The sequence below is a fragment of the Stegodyphus dumicola genome, chromosome X1, assembly GCF_044657685.1.
Source record: "Stegodyphus dumicola isolate Sdum_Otavi_A_Nest chromosome X1, ASM4465768v1".
Classification (NCBI taxonomy): Eukaryota; Metazoa; Arthropoda; class Arachnida; order Araneae; family Eresidae; genus Stegodyphus; species Stegodyphus dumicola.
Window position 1 is genome coordinate 211,648,499 of NC_140780.1, and position 14,581 is coordinate 211,663,079.

Here is a 14,581-nt window from a genome sequence, read left to right on the forward strand (position 1 = left end):
TCTGGGTTTATAATTAGAAATTCAGAGGATTAATTTAGGCAGAGTGAAAACTTTTTATTTCTTAAACGATCACAAAACATTCAAAATAAATATATTCAGTGTCAGCCACTTTTCTTTCATTTATTCTGACCTACAATGGTAGCTTTCGATAAAAAAATTGGAAGGATATACTACGAAATATTTAAAATATTATCTGATATTATTTATTAAGGAGACTGACAAGCTATTTCATTAGCAAGAAGTAATTTTTCAATAAATTTTAAAATAAATTGACTGAATTTGTAATAAGCAAATGAAATGATGTTTTCATCTTTTTTAATTGTCGGTAACCAATTTACACTCTTAATCAAAATACGTAATTGGGATTAATATAAGAGATTATATCGACAGAAATATAAGTTTGGAAACACAGTGTAAATTAATATAATAGCTAAACTTTCCAGATCAAGACATGCAATACTTTATAATTAATATTATAAAGTGCATTAGTGGCCCTGCTGTAATTTTAGTTACAGACATACCACGACAAAAAGTTTACTCTTCTGCGTTAATTTGCAATTTGTTGTGCTAAGAAAGGGCATGCGCAACAACTAGCAGAAAATGTGTAAAAACACCTCCGATCAGATCTAAAAGGAAATAGAAGAAAAGATTTCTGCCTGTCAGGCAATGCTGCAGTGAATTGAAAGACAGCAAAAGTCAGTGAAAAGACGCTTTAGCAGTCTTCCTTGATAGTTTTCCTTTCTGCCTGTAAATGAAATTTACTGTTGTGGAAAATTGAGTCCCAACAAAATTGAAAATTGAGCTTCGCGTTAAATTCGAAAGAGCCCATACCCTGATGACAACATCGAAACCCTTTCAAAATACTGCCGTAAGGAAATCGACTCTGCAGGACAAATCACGACTGGACTCTGATGGCGGAAGGAAGAGAACGCTTGCTTAACATAATACAACAGTAAAGAATTCACACACACCAAAGAAGTAGGAAACAAAATGTATGTTTTACAAGAAATTAAGTTGTTACTGAACTCAAATATTTATAATTTAGCACTTTGGAAATATTTGAATAATATTCTTCATCCATGGATTAAAAGTTACCCTAATACGCCTGTTTTGTTTTTACTTTTATCTTTTATATAGTGTTTTAGCTTGATCAATAAAATATAGAATTTAACTTTGTTCTCAATTTGAAGGTTTCTTTTAACCGATGCAAATATTTTTTTTTTTTTTTTTTTAAAGAAAAGATTCTGAAATCTTACATTAAAGTACAAGCAAAGAAATACTAAACCTAAAAAGAAGACGCCATCTCTGGCCTGCTATTGTAAATCTACTTTCAGAGACGCTTTCGATAACAAGCAAACAATTTCGGATATCTTCAACACAGTTTATACTTTGAATAAGCATATTTTAGCTATAAAATGCTCTTACGTTTTAGCATGATAATTTTTAAAAGCCTAGAAAAGATGGTAAGTCTTTTCAGACAAGACAAAATAAAACTTCATTAACAATTTTCAATTTTAGTTGCTAAATTCATGAAGCAAGATAGTAATAGAAATAGCATGTAGTTCCAAACATAATTCATTTAATACTTTGAATAAGCATATTTAGGCATACAATGCTCTTACTTTTTACCGATATATTTTTAAAAAGGCCTAGCAGAGACGGAAAGTCTTTTCAGACAAGACAAAACAAAACTTCATTAAAAAATTTCAATTTTAGTTGCAAAATTCATGAACATCTTTCACTTAAGGGGGCTCATACACCTTAAAGCCTTTATGATCTTCGAATATGTGACTGTTGCAAGAATTGGGATACTTTATTTATTTTAAAAGCAATTACTTCCAACATTTTACAGCTGACTACGTAACATAGCTGCTTTGGGAACTAGTAACCAGAAAGTTTGTGTTGCCACAAATAGTTTTGTAATTTAATTCGCTTTGTGACAAAATTTTTCGTCATGTTTCCATCTTGCGCGCATGATATTCTAAAAATGGCTGATGGTACATACTTGAAATTTGATGGAATTCTTTATATGGGCACTATTTTCTAATTGAACCCAAAATCTGATTAATATTTTAATATGCAAAAATTTTATGCACGAAAACATTACAGATTTTTAAAATAAAATACATTTTATAAACTCAACTCCAAATAAAATAAAAATTTAACATGACATTCTTAGAACTTTTGGTTCACAGTAGTTTCCAATTGTTATAAAAGCTATATATTAAATATGGAATTAAATTATGAAAAAGTATATTTTAAACTGTGCGCGCAAGGTGGGAACTTGACGAAACATTTTGTCACAAAGAGGATTAAATTATAAAAATATTTATGGCAACACAAACTTTCTGATTACTATTTCAGAAAACAGCTATATTAAGTAGTCAGCGGTAAAAAGGTGGGAGTAATTGCTTTTAAAATAAATAAAATATCCGAATTCTTGCAACAGTCACATATTTGAAAATCTTATGGGTTTTAAGGTGTACGAGTCCCCTTAATAAGTCATAAAATACTCCACACGAATGGTGAATAAAATATGCCACTTTCTATGCAACACGTGTTTTTCTTGAGTATAAACGTGTAATAAGAATTTGTCTTAAATTTATTAAATTTTTGTTATAAGCAAGGTATTATTATAAAACTCATATTTTAATGCAGCTTTGTTCTAGTATAAATGACATACAATTTTAAAGGAAATAATTTTAAATATTCTTTTAGAATTAATTTAATAAGCTTTAATGCGAATTAAATAATATAGTAACAATCCATTTACGATTTTATAGCGATACGTATTTAAAAAACTCTATTTCTTTTGTGAAAGTACGATTTTTGCTAACACTTTCACTTCAGATGATTTTGTCTGAATGATTTCAAAGTCATGCAGTAGAAGAGTGTATGCAAATTGCCGTGTTATTTTTCATGGAGGGAAGGTGAATGCTGGAGCCGTATTTCTAGCCCAGTATCAAGTAAAATATAACACGCGCAAAATTTTATTTTTAAGCTTTTAATAGGTTAAATATCGCAAAATTAGTCAGAATAATCGAATGAATAATATTTACAACATTAATTAGTTATGAACCTGTGACAAATAAGAATCGTGACTGAATCCATTTATGGTAAACGCTACAATGGGGAATGGAGCGTCCTAAAATTTTTTATTCCTTGTAAAGTGAGGCCCACTAGCGGCCGAGCGGTAAAAATCGCTGAACACTCGTAGTTCCGACTTTATTAACCGCCCACATGGCATAGTGATTAGGGAAGCCGACTACGATACCCAAGGGCTCGGGTTGGAATCCCGGAGAAGGCATGGTTGTAACTGTCCGTGCCTTCATAGGAGGTAATAGTGGTTGGCTATAGGTGCCTCCACAATAAAATGGCCTCCACTTCCGGCCTTAGGAGTGGCCAATGTAGAAAAATGACAAAATAGGCCTACCGTTCGGAACAAAAAAGACGTTCCGACCTTAACTTGGAATCCAAGCGAACGAGATGGCTGAGTAGACGTTTTCGTGGATTTCTCCATGTTTATATAAGCCAGTTTCTCTTAGAAAGTCCTCCACGAAAGCAGTCTTCCCTTTAGGCAGATAGTCCTTGGTTCTTTCCCCTAATAAGCTAAAACCAAACACTGAAAAAGAAACCAAAGAAAAATTCAGTGTAGGTAATGTAAGAAAGTTCCCATAGAAATTTTGACATAAATTTAGCAAACTTATTGAAATGCTGCTTGTTTGTAATAAAGGGAGCTTTATTGGAATCACAACGTAAACCCAAAGAAGTTTAGATTAGAAGAACTTAAAATTTTCTGAATATTGTCAGCGACATTGTTAGCAAAAGTCTTAGCAGCGTTGATACGTTAATATTATTTCAGAAAGGACAACTGTCTTCAATGTTTTTGTCACATTACGCATGTTTCGTCGGTTACCCTACTATAGTATTAATCCTGCACGCGCCGTAGCTTACAGATGTAGTCTTATAGTAGAATACTTTCTTTTCCAACTTATTTCTAAGAGTATTATAATCTTGTGCGGGAGATTTTAATTTGCCATTCAAATTACAAATTTACATTGCATATACCGAGAAAAATTGATCAGTTTACAGACAACGCATTTCAAAATTTATAACTTTTTCAAAAATATGTTTTTTGATACAATGTGCAATATATCAAACTGATATATATTACAATATTTACTATATTAACATATTTTTATAAAAGCCTGCACCATTAATGTTGTCCACAAGATGCTTTTAATGCCAAATATATCATATTCAGCTACAGAAAGATGGGTTTTCTGTTATTTCTTAACTTTTTTCCGACTTGCTAAAACATTACAGTTCGATCGGGGACAGTTCAAATCCAGGTGAAAGTGCTGGCTCCTTGGGTGATTTCGTGATTTTTCCCTTGTGTAACGTGTGTACAAGCCAGTTTTTCTTACAAAGTCCTCCACAAAGGCATCCCTTCTCTTTAGCGGATAGTCCTCGACTGCTTAGCATAATGAAGTAACCTTCTTTTCTCTATTTATGATTCATCATCGACATATAAAGATCATTCTGCATACTAAAACCTAAATTTTACAAATACTGGACACTGGCTTAAACCAGTGCTTAACTTAAAAACTTAAGTGCAGAGTAATCTAAATTCCAATAATTATTTCTGATCTGAATTTAACACATTTTTCGAATAAAAATATTCCGCTCACCAACCCAATAAAGGCTTATATTTATGCTCGTCTCGATTCTTTCCCTCTGCACTCACATTACTGTTAAGTATATCCTACCAGCTACTATAAATTTTGGAGAGTTTTAAAGGTCTGAAAAAACATTGTTTCCTTTTGTTCGAGTCCACCATCATATGCCCTAACGCGTAAAAACAAAGGAAACTGCGAGAATTCTCATCTCTAAACTAAAAACAATTCAAATAACATTAAACTTAAAAAGTAGTCTAAACTTTTAATGTAGATAAGAGCACGAATGATTAAAAGGTGTTAAAACATAACAAAGAACTAACGTTTGTAGGAAAAAAGCATTCGAAAAGTGCCCAAGTAGATAACATTACTCAGTTGCAAAACTGCAGTTGTTAATGGATTTTGCAATGCAACATTTCTCCGTTTCATTTATTAATATAGCTGCTCGTTGATTAAATAATGGCTGCTAAAACTGTTCCTAGTTAATGGATGTTTCGGAATATTTGTTCTTGCGGCTTATCCTTTAAGTATGGTCTTGACACGTCATTGCCTGCAACTAATGTAAACTAAAATGGAAATCTTAATATAAATAATTTGTTTGACTTATCGACTGATAAATTTTGTATAAATAAACAACTAGACTGATTTAACAGCCTGATATCTTATACAATTTTCTTTATGACTAAAATATGTAATTAACGTGCACACTTTCTCCTTTATAGGTAGCAATGTATTATATGCAAAGAAATAATTTCCTGCATTCCAATAATATAATCAAATCTGCTAACTAAATGAGGGTAACTTTAAATAAGAAAAGCCCCCATTAGTAATAGCCTCACAATTCTTTTTTTTTTTTTTCTTTTTTTTTTTAAATTAAATGCTTCCCCTCTCAGGACTAAAAGTAGTAATAACTTTTCTTATAAACTAGGCCACTGAATATGTAACCTGCATTAATGTCATCTATACTGCCAATAGCATTGCGTAGAACATTTCCCCAATAGTCTTTCAAAGGATTCCGATCCTATTTATAGGCCCTGCTGGTCATTCACTTTTCTGCTCGCTTCCCTAATTTATGCCTCTTAGCTTAACTATATATCATCTATAGTCTTTCAATGTGAATTAATATATATATATATTTGTGGTGTGCTAATTAAAGTGGTAGAGATGGGAAAATCAAGAATATATGTTCTAAGAAATTAATGATGTTTGATTGAATATACGCATCATGCATGCTCAGGAATATATTATATGACGAACTCGGCACGCGTTTGTATGCGAATCCACTATTCCATCTATGCAAGACTTTAAAGATATCTTGTAAGATCATGTTATCTACATCTATAGTTAAATCATTATATATATATATATAGAGAGAGAGAAATAGATATAGATACATAGGTATATTTATTTATTTATATATGGGTTAGTGTGAATAGATAAGAGCGCGTTTATAAAGCAAAGATGTAAAAATAAAAAAAATAATTAAACTTCGCATTTGCATATAGTCATATTTCAAAATGAGTTTCAGGCAAAGAAGTTCATAATTAAGAAAATTTAATTCTTACTTCTTACGAAATTTTCCCAAACTTAAAAAACAGAAAATATTTCAAGTAAACCTACGCAAATTAAATACTTGTGTGCGAATATGAAGTAAAATAACCTTCTCTTGAAGTTTTTAATATAAATTTCTAATTTTAAGTTAATAAGATATAAAGAAAGCAATATTATATTGGAGGATTTAATACTTTCAAAAGCAGTAAGAATAAATCGGAAGTTTCGGGCATCAAATAATATTACTGAGAAGAAACATATTAGTTTCTAAATGTAGATTGACATTGAAGGCATAAATACTCTACTGTTTTTTTAATTACTTTGTCTGAAATATTTCATTTGGAGTACGTTTAGCCTAATCTAAACGATGACACTTATAGCTGTGATGACACAAGTTTGTGATATATTGACGTTTTGAGAAAACGTGTTTTTACATAAATGTCTGCAATGCATAGATATGCGAGATGAAATTTCTCCTCTGTTTACTAATATTCTTAAAATTTATGTTCAGCTGCAATTCCTGGAAAGTTTAAAGTTGTTTATTACATAATTTTATTTAGTTAAAGAAGGAAAAATATCTTTTCTTTCAATAGTACCTGTTTTAAGAGCATAAGCAGCTGCTATTTTCTCCACATAAACAGACGCTATTTGCTGTACATATACGTTTTAAGAGTAAAATGTTAGAAAGATTTTAAGAGTAAAATGTTAGAAATAATTTTTAATCCTATACTAAAAATATATTTAAATTTATTTGTGATAATAAGAGTTGCAATTTATATATATATTTGTACCTCATTCTTTAAACCTAAAATCTATGTTAAAGATGAGGAAATGTTTGCATCATTTGCCTGAGAATTTGCTTACAAGCTATACATGTAGCATATTTCTCACAAAATGGGAAATAGCTTCCTTTGCAGATAATTGCCTATAATAAAATGGAAATGAAAGCAAATATGAACTTCATTCAAGAAATAATGACAGTATCTTTCAATTTCTTTAAACTTTGTTGAAAACAAAGATAGTTTTGATAATCTAGACCATCCGATGCTAATAAAATCAGATAGTTTTGTGACATTATCTGAAAGGACTTTCCAGTTTAGATCTTTGTAAAACAGAGCACACTATGGAGTTTAATAAATGTTGATAACAATCCTAGTCAAACTGCGAAATTGGAAATTTTAAGAATGACCTCAATTATTTTATCACCTCATCGAAGAAGTAAGTACTAGTTAAGAGTATAAAACGCGCCTCACAAAATGGTGTAAGTTGGAAGACAAAAATTAAGAAATAGAACCTATTATTTGCGATTTCATTTTCTTCAGCAAAGAAATTTTTGTATGTATACCTAACCTTAGTCAGTACTTTACAACAGAGATAAAGGAAAATTTCTGAAAGTAACTCCATGACAGAGGGGAAAACTGTGATAATTTTTTATATTTGCATTTCAAATTAACCTCCCTTTTGTACCTTATGAAACGAAATAAATCTGATGTTCTTCTAAGTGCGAGCTAAGATAAAGAATTAAGGTAATATAATTAAATCGCTTAATTATTCTATCGCAGCAATGGTTAAAATACATACATTTGTAAACTGACTTGGCGATATCTTCTGCTAATTTCAGCAATGCCGTATAGCTTTTTCAAATTCTAAATGCGGAAGCAATAAAATTTTTAAGTAATATTTGCTCAGAATAAAAAAAATTGTCAATATTCAAATAACAAAATGATAAATTTTTCCAAAAGATTTGTCAAAGAAACTTATTGTGCTTCAATTACTAAAATGCGATATGTTTTCAAAATTGAAAAAAAATGTAAGATAAGCAATGGATTTAATTTGGTATCACTTTCCAAACACCTGCATTAGTTAAATCTAGTACCAAAAGTAAAAGTTTCCCTACTAGCTTACAACTATAAACGACTTTTGGAAAAGCAAATTCAGTCACATTATGCTAATTATTTTCATAAACGGATTTATCATAACTTATACACTATTTATACATATTTTTAATATATATATTAGACATTTTTATAGTAGTGTGCTTATTGCCTAAAATTTCAGTGATTATTTTAATACTTTTTAAGTGCTAAATAAGTATTAACATAAAAATAATTTAGAAATTTAAAATAAAACAATATTTCTATTGATGTGAATTAAGGGTGGACAAACTACTTGGCAGTAGTATGCACATGCTAAATTTTGGAAATTTCAAGGGCCACAGCTAAGTTTCCAAACTAGATATCTATATTACTTGAAAAGCAATTCTTTTTTGTCATTTAAGAAAACAAATACAAAATTCCTCGTGTTCCACAAAGTATGCCACGACGCTTACAGAACTAAATAAACAACTCAATAATACGAATATAATAATCTATAATACCTGGATCTGAGAGAGAACAAGGATTCTATATTCTAATACAATTAAATTCAATATAAGAATACTCTTTTACAATAAAATAAAAATTAGTATGTTATCAATAATCATACTAATCATATCATATGAAAACACTACTACTATAGGAATGTTAGTGTAATAATAATATATAAACAATCACAATAATACCAAAAGACTTAAAAATTAAATTTTTGAAATAAACCAAGTTTTGAAAATAAAGGAAAATGAGGAAAAAATTAACAAGGATACCATTATTTTTGTTATAAATAAGTAGCACTTTATTTTATATGGTTATTTAGAGCAAGAAAGATAATATATAGAATAAAATTAATATTAATATTTATTAATATTAATTTAATATGGTAATTTTTGTATAAATCGGTAATTCTTGTTGCTCTCGCTGTTTATTTGTACTACATTCCGGTGACTTTTAAGTTTTGAATTTTAATGTGATACACTGAACACTCTTTTTTGTTCAAACAGTAAATTGAAACTTTTTCTACAGTTTCTGTTTTCTTTATTATTATTGTCATTTGATTTTAATACAGTATATTAAAAGTAAAAGAATATATAGTGGTCTTTACAGCAGCAGATGTTTTTAAATTTTAAGCAGTAGTTGTTAATACATGTTATTCACAAATGTGAAGAAATACACATCACAAAACAGAAGGAAGAATATCATAGAAAGTTGAAGAAATAAATAAGCCTAAATAGATTGTAATATCAATGAACATTTTTAATGACAGAGATTATCTTAAACATAGTTGCATACAGCAGAGAAAAAGGCGAAGAAGTAAGAATGGTATACATATACATACATACGTAATAAACAGTTACGTCATCATTCATCACCGCGCGGATAAACGCGAACGGCGCATGCGTCAGGAGAAGCTCTCTTAAGCTAAACGTCGCATTATAATTTATGATACAACAATCCCCCTTTCGACGTTTGGCGGCTGAAAAAAAAATAAACATTAATCATTTACAGTTATTCCAATTAATTTACAGCACTTAGAATGTTTCGAAGCAGTCAATGTTTTTGTCAGTACATCAGCAGGCATTTTCTCTGTTGGCACATATTTAACGTCTATTTTATTTCTTTCATAAATTTTACGAATGAAATGATGTCTAATATCTATGTGTTTAGTGCGTGAGTGATAATAAACAGCATTTTTCATAAGCTTCTGTGCACCTTGATTATCACAATATATAATGGTTGGATAATCAGCAGTAAAATTTAATTCTTTAAGAAAACGACGTAAATAAACTGCTTCTTTGGCACTTTCTGAAAGACTGATGTACTCTGCTTCAGTACTTGATAATGCAACAGTTTGTTGCTTTCGTGATTCCCATGTTATCGGATTTCCAGCTAGCTTGAATAGGTAACCGGTAACCTGTATACGATTTTCTAGTATTAACATCAGACGCTCAGTCGGCATCGGTATATCCAATAAGTGCTTTTCCAGTCTTTCGAAATTTTAAACAATAATTTTTAGTTCCTTTTAAGTATCGAAGAACGCGCTTTGCAGCCAACCAGTGTAATTTTCCAGGATTGTTATTAAATTGGCTCAGGTGACTGACAGCATATGTAATATCTGGCCTAGTAAACACAGAAAGATACATAAGCGAACCAATTAGACGGCGATAAGGTGCGTTGTTCATTTCTTCCTTTTCAGTTTCAGAAGGACACATTTCTTTACTTAATTTTACACTAGGATCTAAAGGAGTTGCTACTGGTTTTGCATCTTGCATATTAAACCTTCGTAGAATATTATCAACATATTTCTGCTGAGATAAACTAATAGAATTATTATTTACATCTTGATTAAATTCTATTCTAAGACAATAATGAAGTTTGCCTAAATCTTTAACATGAAATTCTTTAGAAAGATAACCTTTAAGTTCAGCATATAAATCACAGCTATTTGTTGCTATTATTAAGTCATCAACATATAAAATTAGAATTAACTCACCTTGAGATGTTTTCATCCTGTATACACACTTATCTGATTGTAATGGTTGTAATCCAAAGTTTTTGAGTTTTTTGTCTAATTTTTCATACCACTGTCTTCCACTTTGTTTCAAACCATAAAGAGACTTTTGCAAAGCATAAACATAATCAGGATTATTTTGGTCTTCAAAACCTTTAGCTTGTTCCATGAAAATTTCTTCTTTTAAATCTCCGTTAACATAAGCCATAACAAAATCTAGTTGATATAACATAAGGTCTTGTTCAGCACTGTATGCAATCACAGTTCTTATAGAACTTGCTCTGGCTACTGGAGCAAATGTTTCATTAAAATCAATTCCAGGTTCCTGTGCAAATTCTCTAGCAACCAATCGAGCTTTTCTCTTTTGAACTGTTCCATCTGCATTATATTTCGTTCTAAGAACCCAGCGACATCCTATTACCTTTTTGTTGTGTGGTCGCTTTACTAATTTCCATGCACCATTTTTAACAAGTGCTTCATACTCACTTTGCATAGCCTTATGCCATTCTTCAGCATAACTTCCATTTAATGCTTCTTCTAATGTCGGATTTGTATCTTCTTCAGCAATTTGTGCTTCTTCCTTTTCTATGTTTATATTGTGGTACTCCTTTTTTGGTCTTCCTGGCTTCCCAGTCTTGACTTTTTTTGGACGACCTGCCCCCCTTTTAATCTGCATTTCAGGTAGTGCTTCGGAATCAGAATCTTCATTATCAGATGGTTCAGCAGATGCTTCTGCCATATTTGAGGGGTCTTCTGTTATTTCATCAGCCGATATTTGCTTTACATTCAGAGGTTCTTCCCTCTTTTTATCAGGAATATTTTCGAGAAATAAAACTTCTAAATCTTTATCATAATTAGTCGAGTTTTCAAATTCATCAATGAATCTAACATCTCGGCTTATAACGATTTTTCTGGAATTTTTATTCCACAGCCTGTATGCTTTCGATTCATTTGAGTATCCTACAAATATATGTTCTTCTGAACGAGGATCGAATTTCCCTTTAGACCTTTTATTAAGTACAAAGCATTTCTGTCCGAATACTTTGAAGTGAGATACAGTTGGCTTGATGCCAAAAAATAATTCATAAGGAGTTTTGTTTACTCCCAGGCTTCGATTCGGGCAACGATTACGAATATAAACAGCACAGTTCAACGCTTCAGCCCAAAAGGATTCGGAAAGATTACTTTGTAGTAACAAACATCTGGCCATTTCAGTTAAAGTGCGGTTCATGCGTTCAGCTCTCGAATTCTGTTGAGGAGTCATTGGTGTAGAGAATTCTCGTTTAATCCCGCATTCTTGAATATATTTATTAAATTCTTCTCCGCGATATTCAAGACCGTTATCAGTCCGAAGGATTTTTATTTTCTTTCCTAGACGATTTTCGACCGCAGCTTTGTATTTAATGAATGCATTTTTGACTTCATCTTTAGTTTTAAGAAAACTGACTTCGACATAACGCGATTTGTCATCTATGAAAGTAACAAAATAACGCGAACCAGCATGGGATGGGACTCTCATAGGTCCACACAAATCTGAGTGAATCAAGTTCAGTAATTCATCACTTTGAAATTTTGATTCTTTTTGAAAAGGTTGCACAGTTTGTTTACCTCGGATACAGACTTTGCAGTCTTTTAGAGATTCAGTGTTATTAAAATTTAAATTTTTAACCATGTTATCAGACTTAAGTCTTTTCAAATCAGACTCATTTAAATGACCTAATTTAAGATGCCACTTTACAAAATTACTTACCTGTGCTATTGCAGCTATTTCAGCGCTTGGATGTATATAATAAAGATCACCATGACGAATAGCCTGCACTAGTATAGATCCATTTGGTTCTATTATTCTAGCATGTCGTTCTGTAAAAATCACTGAACGATTATTTGCAGTAGCTTTAGATGTTGACAGCAAATTACATTTTAATTCCGGAACACATAACACATTTTTGAGCGTAAGTTTAATTGTCTTATTTCCGTTAGGTACTGTGATAAGGACAGTTCCAATTCCTGTAATTTTTGATGTTTTGTCAACTGCTAACTTTATGGTTGAATTCGTTCGAGGGTGAAATTCTGAAAATAACCTTCTGTCATTGCACATGTGAGATGTACAGCCACTATCTAAGCACCATGAGGAGGTCTTCTGATAAGCATTGTTTACTGCTAAACTAATCTGCTCTTCATAATTAGAAGCCATCATAGAACCTTGATTTCCCCTATTTGATTGTGCATATTTTCTATCAGCTATTTTCTTTCTGCATTCAGATGCCTTGTGCCCAATTTTCGAACAGTAATTGCACTTCAAGTTTCGAAAATTTCTTTCAGCTGGAAAATTTTTGTTTGAATTTACCTTCCATTTTTCATTTTTCTTCTGTTCTTGATTTCTTCTTTTATAATCAGTATAGTATGCATTCTGTGAATCTTGAGACGTTTTCCCTTTTCTTGCTTCCCATTCTTCTAACATTTTGATTTTCAAAGATTCGGGACTAGGTAACTGATCTCTTGATTCGATGGCGCATCTAAAATTTTCAAAATTTTCTGGAATACTGTAGCAGAAGAAGTGGAGCAGAAGAATCGATAATAAATCATCAGCTATGTCAATTTCCATTTGTTTAAGCTTATCAACTATTTCGAAGAAATTATTCAAATGTTCAGACATCGTTTCGGTTCCCGCCATTTTTCTAAATAAAAGCTGTTTTAATAATGTAGCCTTCTTCGCAGGTCCTTTCGATTCATATACTGATTTGAGTTTATTCCACACAGCATTTGATGTCACACAATGCTTTATATGACACAGTTCACTAGGATTAATAGCAAGAATTATATCTGCGCGAGCTTTTTGATCAGCTTGGAGCCATTTCTTTTCGTCCTCGGTTCCTTCAGCAGGTTTTAGCGCTTTACCGGTTACATAATCCCAATGGTCGTTTTTAATCAATACTGCTTCTATTTGTAATTTCCAACTGTCAAAATTATCTTTTCCGAGCTTTTCTATAGTAGTCAAATGCGACATAATGTAATACAGTTTCTCACAGCCAAATAAAAACAAGATTGATCGCTATAAAAATAGGCTTAACTGAACGCTGATCAGTTCTTACCGTTGATTAGACGTATCAGTTCTTGCACTGAATTAGGCTTAAGAGTTCAATGCTCGAAAACTTCAAAATGTTCATTTTAAAATAAGTATTTTGCTAATTAAGCACAGTTGAAACGTTCCTGGGCCCATAACCATTGAAGAAATAAATAAGCCTAAATAGATTGTAATATCAATGAACATTTTTAATGACAGAGATTATCTTAAACATAGTTGCATACAGCAGAGAAAAAGGCGAAGAAGTAAGAATGGTATACATATACATACATACGTAATAAACAGTTACGTCATCATTCATCACCGCGCGGATAAACGCGAACGGCGCATGCGTCAGGAGAAGCTCTCTTAAGCTAAACGTCGTATTATAATTTATGATACAACAAAAGTAAAATGTAAGGAATTCAAAATTTAAAATAAAATTTTAAAAGAAAAGAAAGAGATGAGAAAGAAAATTGAACATAAAACACGCTGAAGTCATTCAACTAAAATTAGAAACGCCTCAAAAATATCAACTAGTCCTTAACATATAAATCATCTGCCTAGTAAAACATATTTCCCTCTTTTACAATAAAATAAAAAGACTTTTAATTTCAGCAAAGAGTAACAAATTTATCTGAAAAATAAAACTAGCGATATCTCTTTAACTGTTAATTTATTCGCAAGACTTGGCAACAATAAAACAAATGATACAGGACAGAGCTCCAGCCAACTCTCACCAATTGATCATATTACAGTACGTCGTGAAACTTAAATTATAGATAATAAAAATTATGTTTAAATAGGATGTCAGGCTGCAAATATACATTTTCATATTACCGTTTAGCAAAATTTTAAACACATCGCTTCAAAAAAAAAAAAAAAAAAAAAAAAATTCTCTACTTCC